This window comes from Micropterus dolomieu, linkage group LG19, assembly GCF_021292245.1.
Source record: "Micropterus dolomieu isolate WLL.071019.BEF.003 ecotype Adirondacks linkage group LG19, ASM2129224v1, whole genome shotgun sequence".
NCBI lineage: Eukaryota > Metazoa > Chordata > Actinopteri > Centrarchiformes > Centrarchidae > Micropterus > Micropterus dolomieu.
The window spans coordinates 13,649,678-13,659,304 of NC_060168.1; the positions used below are offsets into that span (position 1 = coordinate 13,649,678).

Here is a 9,627-nt window from a genome sequence, read left to right on the forward strand (position 1 = left end):
TAACGTAAATGGGGGTAAAATTGTATACGTGCGGCTGGTGTAGCCTTTTCAAATGTTACCAACCGAATGGATCACATTCGATGATCATTCGATGAAATGAGTCATTTTGCTCGGGTTGCGACGGTCAAATACATTGTTCGCCGTTTTGGCCGCTAGTAAATGTTACTTCAAAGTGCGGGGTACTTCCGGTCGGCTCGGAGGCATTGCGAGGCTACCCAGCCAACCAATCACAGAGCTTACGGTCCGCGTCGACTCGACGTGTAGTTACATTTTTGAGGAGGTGAACGTCAGGCGATGGCGTAGCCTCTGCGTAGCCCCGTAGCCTTAGCCGTCACCTACGCGATCGATTCAATGCAGAAGTATAAATTACACTTTAGTGTCGCGAGACATCTTTTAACCTGACGTCACACCCCTAAAACTGACCAACATATACAAGTTAGCATCTGGCAGATTGTAATTGCTGGGGACCCATACTGTACATTTCTAACATAAAACATTTCCAGGTACACAATAGGGCTCGATATAGCCTACCGGCAGACAGCAAGCATGCAAATGATGAACACAAACATTTTGGATGTTTAATTTTCTTCCAATAAATCAATTTAACATTTACACATGTAAATATAGCTTTACCATTATAACAGAGGATTCCCAAAGAAGCATTGTCACTGTCTCAAGAGATCACAGACTCTGTGCAGTTTCACACACGCTAACGCAAAATCTGGTCTGAGACACACACAAGAAATCCTCACAAAGCCAAAGTTCCAAGTGACCTTGCCAGAGAGGATCTAGTAGCATCTTGCATGGAGAAGGTGCTGATTGTGATCGTAACACTTGAAGGTCTTTGATCTCTACAGCATGGAGGCTTAACAGTCAATTAACCCTTTGATCTCTTCTGATCCCTGCGGTTTACGACGCTGTATAGTCCATATACAGTACATACTACACACACACACACACACACACAGACGCCCCTCTGCAAGATAATGGCTCCATCATCACCTTCATCAGTCAAATTTGCACTGCAGATATAGAAGGTGTCGATTTTCCTCATCCTCCTCATCATTTTCAGGGGCATTTGCAGTTCCGTGCATCTATTGGATTTCATGAGTGGCTGAGCAATGAAAAAGAATGAGAAATAAGACAGTTAATATCCACATTGACCCCAGGCTGAACTGACATGATGACACCCAGCTGTACTGCCTAATGACATATTGACTGACTGTTTTGATTACATGAAGACAAAGGCTGAAGTGAAAACATCTCAAAACACATAAAAAAGTACTTTCCACTCTAGATGTATAAAGAAGAGCATTTGTAAAACAAATACGAAGCATGAAAGACTTTTCATTTAATGTCATCCTATGCTTCAAAAAGCATCCAGGTTTTGAAGCATGTGTGAGTCGTATGTATGGATATCTGACCGACTTGTAGACACATTGGTAAATGGACTGCATTTGCACCTTTCTAGCCTCCCGACCGCTCAAAGCGCTTTACACTACATGTCACATTCACCCCATTCATACACTGATGGCAGAGGCTACCATGTAAGGTGCCAACTGCTCATCAGAAAGGAACTAATCATTCACACACACTCACACACTGATGACACAGCCTTCGGGAGCAATTTGGGGTTCAGTATCTTGCCCAAGGACACTTCGACATGCAGAGTAGAGGGAAACTGCCCATCTTCCAATTAGTGGGCGACGTGTTCTACCTTTAAGCCACAACTGTCCATTCTCTCCATGTATATAGGCCTATTTCTCCTCACATTGATCATCATCTCTTTCAAGTTAATTTTCTGACAATAGTGCTGCCTCATTTGTTGTAATTTTTTTCAGAATTGTATTAAGTCAATTAAATTCAGTTCAAATTAGTTAGGTTTAAATCATTTCTATTCAGTTACATTTAATTTTGCTCACTATTTTGTAATTTGGTTCGCAGACAGAATTCACAAAAGCAACGCACATTAAAAGCACAACTAAACATTTTAAAGGAGGTCATATTCTGCTTTTTGCCTTTTTCCCTTCCCTTTATTGTGATACGTCTCTTTTTTGTGCATGCAATAGGTTTGCAAAACCCAAAGTCCATCCCAAAGAGAGTTCCCCTGTTCCACAGAAAACACTACTCTGAAAAACTGCCCTGAAACAGCTCGATTGTAGTCCAGCCTTTACCATGTTACATCACGTCGTAACCTCGTAACACACCTCATAATGTTTGTGTAGCGGCTAGTTAGGCAGCCCTCAAAAACACCGGTGGAAAAATATGAGGTGCCCTTAGGGACATTATTCAAAATTACCATGCATATACATGTACTTTTCCTCTCACATACACATATGAAACCAAACTCATTCACATACTATACTGAAAAGCTCACACACATACAAGTAAAATACTTTTACACACACAAATGAAACGCTCACACTTCACACCTTTAGAAATTTCTACAGACATGTGATCTAAAACCTAAAAATACTCAGATTTTAACACAAGTCACACAGAGTAGAAGAGACATAAATAGTATCCTTGCGGCAAATGCATGTGTTTGGTCTCCACCAATCCGCAGTCAGATAAACTGCGTATAAATGGAGGAAATTGAAGACCACTGCTAGCCTGCATAGGAAGGTCAGGGAGGAACCCTAACTTACTTCTAAGCAACAAAATACCTCTGTAACATTAGCTAATGTCAGTGTTTATAAGTCCAACATCAGGAGAAACTGAACAACAATGGTGTGCATGGCAGTGCTGCAAGGAGAAAGCCACTCCTTTCCTAAAGGAACATTCATGCATATCTGCAGTTTGCTCAAGATTATGTTTGGCAAAAGGAAAACATTCCAGCATAATAATCTTATTCCATCTGTGAAACATTGTGATGGTGGTAGTATCATGATCTGGGCTTGTTATGCTGCATGTGGGCCAGGAGGGCTGCCACTGTTGATAGAACAATAAATTCTGAATTTTCAATGAAATGCAAATTCTCAATGAAAAGTTCAGGACATCTGTCCATGTACTGAATAAGAGAACGTGGGTCATACAGCAAGACAACTACCCTAAACACACAAGTTGCTCTACCAAAAAAGGGTTAAAGAAGAATAAAGTGAATTTTTTGGAACGGCCAAGTCAAAGTTCTACACTTAAAATGATCGAAGGGTGAGGATGTTAGCAGCTCATGTGAGGAAGCCCACCAACATCCATGAGTTGAAGCTGTTCTGTACAGAGAAATGAGCTGAGATTCCTCCAAGTCGATGAGCAGGACTGTTCAACAGTTAATGGATTGTTTAGTTGCAGTTATTGCTGCACAGGGGTGTCAGACCAGATCCTATAAGCAAAGGTTCACATACTTTTACAACTCTACAGATATGCAACATTAGATAATTTTTCTTAATGAATTAAAGACCACGGATAATATTTTTGTCTTATTTGTGGAAGTTAGTTCTGTTGATCTACTTTGTGTGAAAATCTGTTATATTTGTGCAGAAATTCTAAAACTTTCAGAAACTTCTAGCACCACTGTATAGCATAATTCCAATGGAGATTAATAAACACCATAATGTTAACATAAATGTACAAGATATGGCTGCAGAACATTCACTGTGAAGCCATAAGGTAAGAACATTTTACGAGGTTGTCAAGAGCAGCAGGCCTGTAGAAAGTCCAAAAACATAATTAAACCATAAACAGGCTGTCACCGCTGAGAATGTCTTCTCTGGACGTCAGTCAGGTCTGTGAGGCCATATTTTAAATGTTCTGGCTGATATTGTACAACAGTATCCTTAAATCTTTTCATTTCAAGCAAAAACTATTAAAGTAAAAAAGCAAAAAAAACTACTATGGCATGTGGCATCCGTAATTTCTTACTGTGTCCCTCAAAGTATTGACCAAATACTCCACCCCTGTTATTGCAAGAGGGAAAACTTCCTCTCTGCAAATGCTGACCACCCAGTGTTCACCTGATCATCAGTCAGGGCCACAGTGCTGACTTTGTATGTGCGGGCATACTTGCCGAGGCCCAGCAGGTCTTATTGCTGGCAGCTTTTCTGTACAGGTAACTTCAGGTTTTCCTCATCTATGTGTTTTCTGAATAATATATACACACATAAATACCAATTTGTTTACTCATAAAAGAAGGAGCTGCCCTCATAAATAGTAGACTTAAAACAGCTTAATCCTGAGAGTTTTTCCCTTGTGAAAGCATGAATGTTGTTAACACATTTTTATAACTGTTTAACAATAATTCATGGAGGTAGTAACTGCTCAGGCAGGTTTGTGCACTAAAATGTTACCACATTTGTGAGATTAAAGAGGACGACATTAGGATGCCAAAGACAATGGTGAACAATTGGGTTTGGTGAAAGGTCAAAGTTTAACGAAAAAGCCAAAGTAGTCTATTTTGCTTTCTAACTTTGTTTTTGTTTGCATTTGTTAGCATACTATTATAGAATATCAGCCAGAACATTATGTAATATAGCCTTGCAGACCTGACATCCCGAGAAGACATTCTCAGCGTTGACAGCCTGTTTTTTTGAAAAATGTAATTATGTGTTGGCAAGGGCGTCACTTTGTTGAGTGGTTGGGGCATAAGGGCTCAGATAATGGCTGCGACAATGCACAATATTGGGTTCAAGAGAACATGACGAGAAGTTTAACGCTATTTTGAAGAAATCTTTAATGCTGATATTTTTGATATGACATTTTGTGTGTTAAACACTTAAATTCCTGTATTCTGGAGAATAAAACCTTTCTCAAAACATTTTCATTTGTAATTTAACATTTCTTGTTGCAAGCTATTTTTCACAACATTTTAACAAGTTATGCTTTCAAAAAGTAAAGGGGACAAAATCAGCCACTTCAAAAAGTGGTGGGGACATGTCCCCAGTGTCAATGACACCTATGGTTTTTGGACTTACTACAGACCTGCCGGATTTGAGGACCTCATAAAATGTTCTTACCTTGCAGCCATAGATTGTACATTTAAGTTAATTCATAATATTATAGCGTTTATTATTGCAATTCGAAATATAGGTTACTATACAGTGGTACTTAAAGCTTCTGAACATTCAATGCCATTGAAAGTATGTATGTGCATTTTATGTTGAAAATGTTTAAGACTTGTATGGATTCTCTCCACTTGCATTACACAATGGGAGTGTTGTATATTATACACACTGGAATGTGTATGGAGAAGAAAGATTCAAATAGTAGCCTACATATGGCACAGTGGTAAATCATTATTTTGGCCAGATGATCTGTATGACATTTCTGATGTGTTTGTTGCCTGAGCTGCTATGAAGCTGAGACCAGAACCAGGTTAGAACAGAAGGGGATGCAGGTTTAACGCTGGGCTGTGGGTGAATGAAGATGGTAACTAGGTTACAAATTAATCCTTAATAATGAAAACACAAATGAAGAGTGATGCATCTTACTTGTATAAAATCTTTGTTGGGAGTTGCACATGCGTATTTCCCAGGTAAGGACTACTAGCCAATCAGAAGCAGAGAAGGGCGGGTCGTAAGAAACAAGGTAGTGTGATCCAAATCAAAGCTGCTTCAGACAGCGACTGTAACCTAGCAGATGGTATAAGTTACTCACAAGTCCACGGGAGCAGAGGGCTCTGTGAGTGGGCGGCTGGCCAGCCTCACACACTCCTCGAGCCACTTGCGGAGCTCCTCAACTCCGAAAATATTCAAGCATTTTTGTTCCACCATCACTTCTTGTAAAACTGTCAATATTCGAAATCTACACAGCTGATTTCTCACCTCAAAATTTCTCAGAAGTGGATTTAGTGATGAAATTCCATACGACAACCGTACCTGGAAGCAGGTACAGGTACATAATTTCTACAATGGAAACCCAAACAAAGGCAAGTCGAGCCAAAGGGCCTCCGCTCAGACTAGCTTGGTTTGAGGGCGTGCCTGACCCCCGCAAGCTGCTTGGCAAGCTTTATGACGCGTTTTCATTGTGACGTCACAAGTAAAGGAAGTGAAGGGCTGGACTACAAACGAGCTGTTTTCAAGTGGTTCAGAGCAGAGCTTTCTGTGGGAGATGGGAACTCCCTTTGGGCTGGACTTCGGGCTTTTTCACTTTGCAAACCTGTTACATGCACAAAAAAGATATATAACTCAATAAAGGAGAGGGGAAAGCCAAAAAGCATAATACCACCTCTTATATACCACTTATTTGAGGTGAAATGCAAAAGACACAAAAGAGGAGGGAAGACTCATGCCTGCATGTGTGCTGACTCAGCAGGGATTTTATAAAATTATAAATTTTGATCTACAGGAGAGGCGATTTAAAAGCAATAGCTACAGAATGTCTGAAAGCCTTACTGCATTATATTCTATACATTTTTTTATATTTTGAATTGCCACCTGCTGCCTGAATTTTGTATTCCCCTTTACATTAATTAACTAACCCTAACCCTTTCCACCATAAATTGAGGCAGTAAAAGCAGAAATTTTCACCAGAATGCAGGAAATGAAGTCCTCAATGCTTAAAATTTTGTGGGGGACGACCCCTAGACCCTCCTCTTCATTTCAGTCATCTCCACTATTGAAACTAAACCAATGCTGTTGCATTTCAAGAAATCTACCACATACTGCAAGAAAACAGTCTCTGGGTTGACTCACAGCTTCTGGAGGGGCATAGGTTTGGTCTCCTAATTTGAGAGGGGTCCAACTGCAGACCTCCACTGTCAGGCCACCTCCACTGTCAGGTCGGTCAGTTTTTTACGTCCCCACAGGACGTAACGTGGTGCATTCTCGGTTGTTTCGCTACTCTACACATCGCGACGGCGGTAGGTGACTGGTTAGCATTATCCAAAACATTGAGTAAAGTCTGAATGCATTGCTCTTGGTATATGTTCGCCGTCCTTACTTACCGCTGTCAATATTGTACATCTAAATCACACAAATTACAGAATGTTACACATGTGTAAGTTAGGTTATTTGTCGTTCTACATAGGTAACGTTAGGCTACGCCAACGGTGGCTAGCGTTAGCTCCTGAACTAGCAGGATTAGCTGTTTTTCCTTTGGATAACTTAAGCTACTCACAGACTGTATGTAGCTACTGTGAGTTCATGTTTTGTAAAGCATTTTATAAGGGCATAGGTTTGCATTTGTCTTAACATGTTGACGACGCTTTGGTTAGTTATTTGTCCTAAAAAGATAAAATAAAAATCTGTATAGTTTAGACCGTTCGGTGTAGCTTTTCACACTTAACGTTAAACAGTGTGCAAAGACTTTGCTGGCTGTATGAATTGATCTTAGTTGAATTGAATTTTATGTATGTATGTGTTATGTATATATGTATGTGTTTCCCAACCCTTTCCTGAAGAAAGTTACCGCCTGTCCTGCATGATTTAATCTCACCCTGCTTCACTGTTCGCACTGTCCTGCATGATTTATATCCCATGATCTACTCCTCACCCGCCACTGTTGGCATATCCTAATTTGCGTGATTTAGTTGTACAAATATTGATAGTGGTAGATATTTTGATATAACATGCCAAGATGCATTCAGACTTTTTAAAAATGTTTTGGATAAACAGTCACTGCTGCCAGCTCCTTTTGTAACTGTGTAATCTCTGTGTGTACAGTGAATAAAGTAAAAGTATTATTACAGTAGGCTATTGTCTCCATTCATTTTAAAAAAGTGGATATTTACAAAATTACCGATACATGTTGTATTGCATGTTTGTTCATTTTTACGGATTGTAGAGTTTGATAGTCCACATTGTCCAGCAGGGTTCTAGTTACGGTCTGAGCTCTTAATCATGCATCTGTGTGGATCAGTAATTCATTTACCAACAACCATTATTTTTAATGACAAATGTACAATATATTAATAAGATAAACACAAACACGTTTTCCAAACAAACTATGCTGTGCACCGCATTAATGTCATTACGACATGATTAATAATTAATATGATACCATAAAGGGCGGATTTGCGGTCTCTCCTTGAGCAGTAGTCTTTGTTGGTTTGTTTCAGGCTTTTAAAACTTGAACTTTGTTGCAGTATCACACACATCTGGGGCAAGTAGTGGGTTGCTGTGTGTGAGAGAAGGTGATGACTACGTAATGAGCAATGAAGTCTCTGTCCAGGGTACTATTATTTATTTATTAAACCCTGCCTGTAACGTCAGTGATACTAGACTTCCACGAAGCTCAAATTGTAGTCCAGTTTCCACAGTTGTCTGTTTTTCCTATTAAATACAGCTGATAGCAGTAAAATGCCATAGTATATTACTCTTCAAAGGTAAATTATGAATGAGAAGTGTGTGTGTGTGTGTGTGTGTTTCTTTTAAGATGACTGGAAGTGAGAGGCTAAGTTACACTCTTAATCAACGACGATGTTTTTCTTTGAATGGATGTGGCTAGCTGTATGGACGGAGTTAACGTCATATTTTGACAGAATAAATACATAGTGCCTGTAAAAAAAGATACTGTTACAAGTAGAATGATTGAAGCGATATACAGTGGGCTTTATTGCTTCACTGGCACGTTAAGTGTTAAGCAGAATAGGCTCAAATCAATATGCTATATTTAAGGAATTAGCCTGCTAGTTTCCCGTTACAATGTTGACTACATACCTGCCTGACAGTGGAGGTGGCCTGACAGAGGAGGGGCGCCAACATTGCCAGGGTCGGCCCTGTAGGGTTCCCTTCAAGAGAGCAGTGTGTGTGCTTCATAACGGTTTGGTCCAAGGGTCCATCATAACAGGGGCCCATTGTTACTACATTATGCCACTGACACATGGTGAAAAGAAGTGCTGCAGCAATGGGCAGTACGACAAAAAATATGGTATTTTTTGAAAATGAAACCATCTAAACCCATAAATAAAATTATCAACCTGAAAATGAGCATAATATAACCACAAAAAAGACATTCAGACATATTTTATTTGGGCAGTCTAATTCAACAGTTGGACGCATACACACAAATATTTGCAAGTCAGGTAGAACAATCATGTAGTCTTGTGTGTGTGTGTGTGTGTGTGTGTGTGTGTGTGTCTATTTTTTTGTGCTAGTGATAAAAGCACATGACCATGGACACTATCCTTTGAAAAAAGAGTCAATCTATGCTGTCTACATTAAAAGACAATACAAGATATCTCTTCCTATAGGCCTTTGCCCACACAACAAGGACCTATTATCATGGGAACATGTCTAAAAATAGCTGTTGGGACCCCAACCAGTTAAAGAGCAGCACATTCGACAGGCAGACACAAAACAGGCATGTCAGTAACAAACCTTGGGCTTCAGGGATCCTCGGTCCCAGATCAATCTGAGGGACTTTTTGAACCTACACAAAACAATCTTGTACCCCCTCCCTATTGTGAGAACAACAGGAGGTCTGGTTATTACTGATTACAATTGGCACTCTTGCAGACCTGAATTCACACTGAATGCACCCTGTAGACTGACAAATGCTGGCTAAACTTCCTGTCAGAAGATGAATCAGCTTTATAGTCTTAAAAAAGACTTACAGAAAAGCCAGTGTTTTAGAGACTACATCTAAGTGTGGCTACATGAAATGACGAATGGCCAAACAGACACTGTGATAACAAAGATAGGATGGTGATGTGCATTACCTTCTTTCCCTTTTTGTTCTTCTCTTTGAGCTCTA

The 9,627-nt window shown here is 39.8% G+C and overlaps 1 long non-coding RNA gene across 1 annotated transcript; it reads right to left on the reverse strand.

The window, feature by feature from the left end:
• Nucleotides 1-553: 553 nt before the first annotated feature.
• Nucleotides 554-7,054, reverse strand: LOC123958055. Its single transcript, XR_006821990.1, has 2 exons — nt 6,627-7,054; nt 554-1,114 (listed from the first exon to the last, which is right to left on the reverse strand). It is a non-coding gene; the product is annotated as an uncharacterized LOC123958055 (long non-coding RNA).
• Between the last annotated feature and the right edge of the window lie 2,573 nt (nt 7,055-9,627).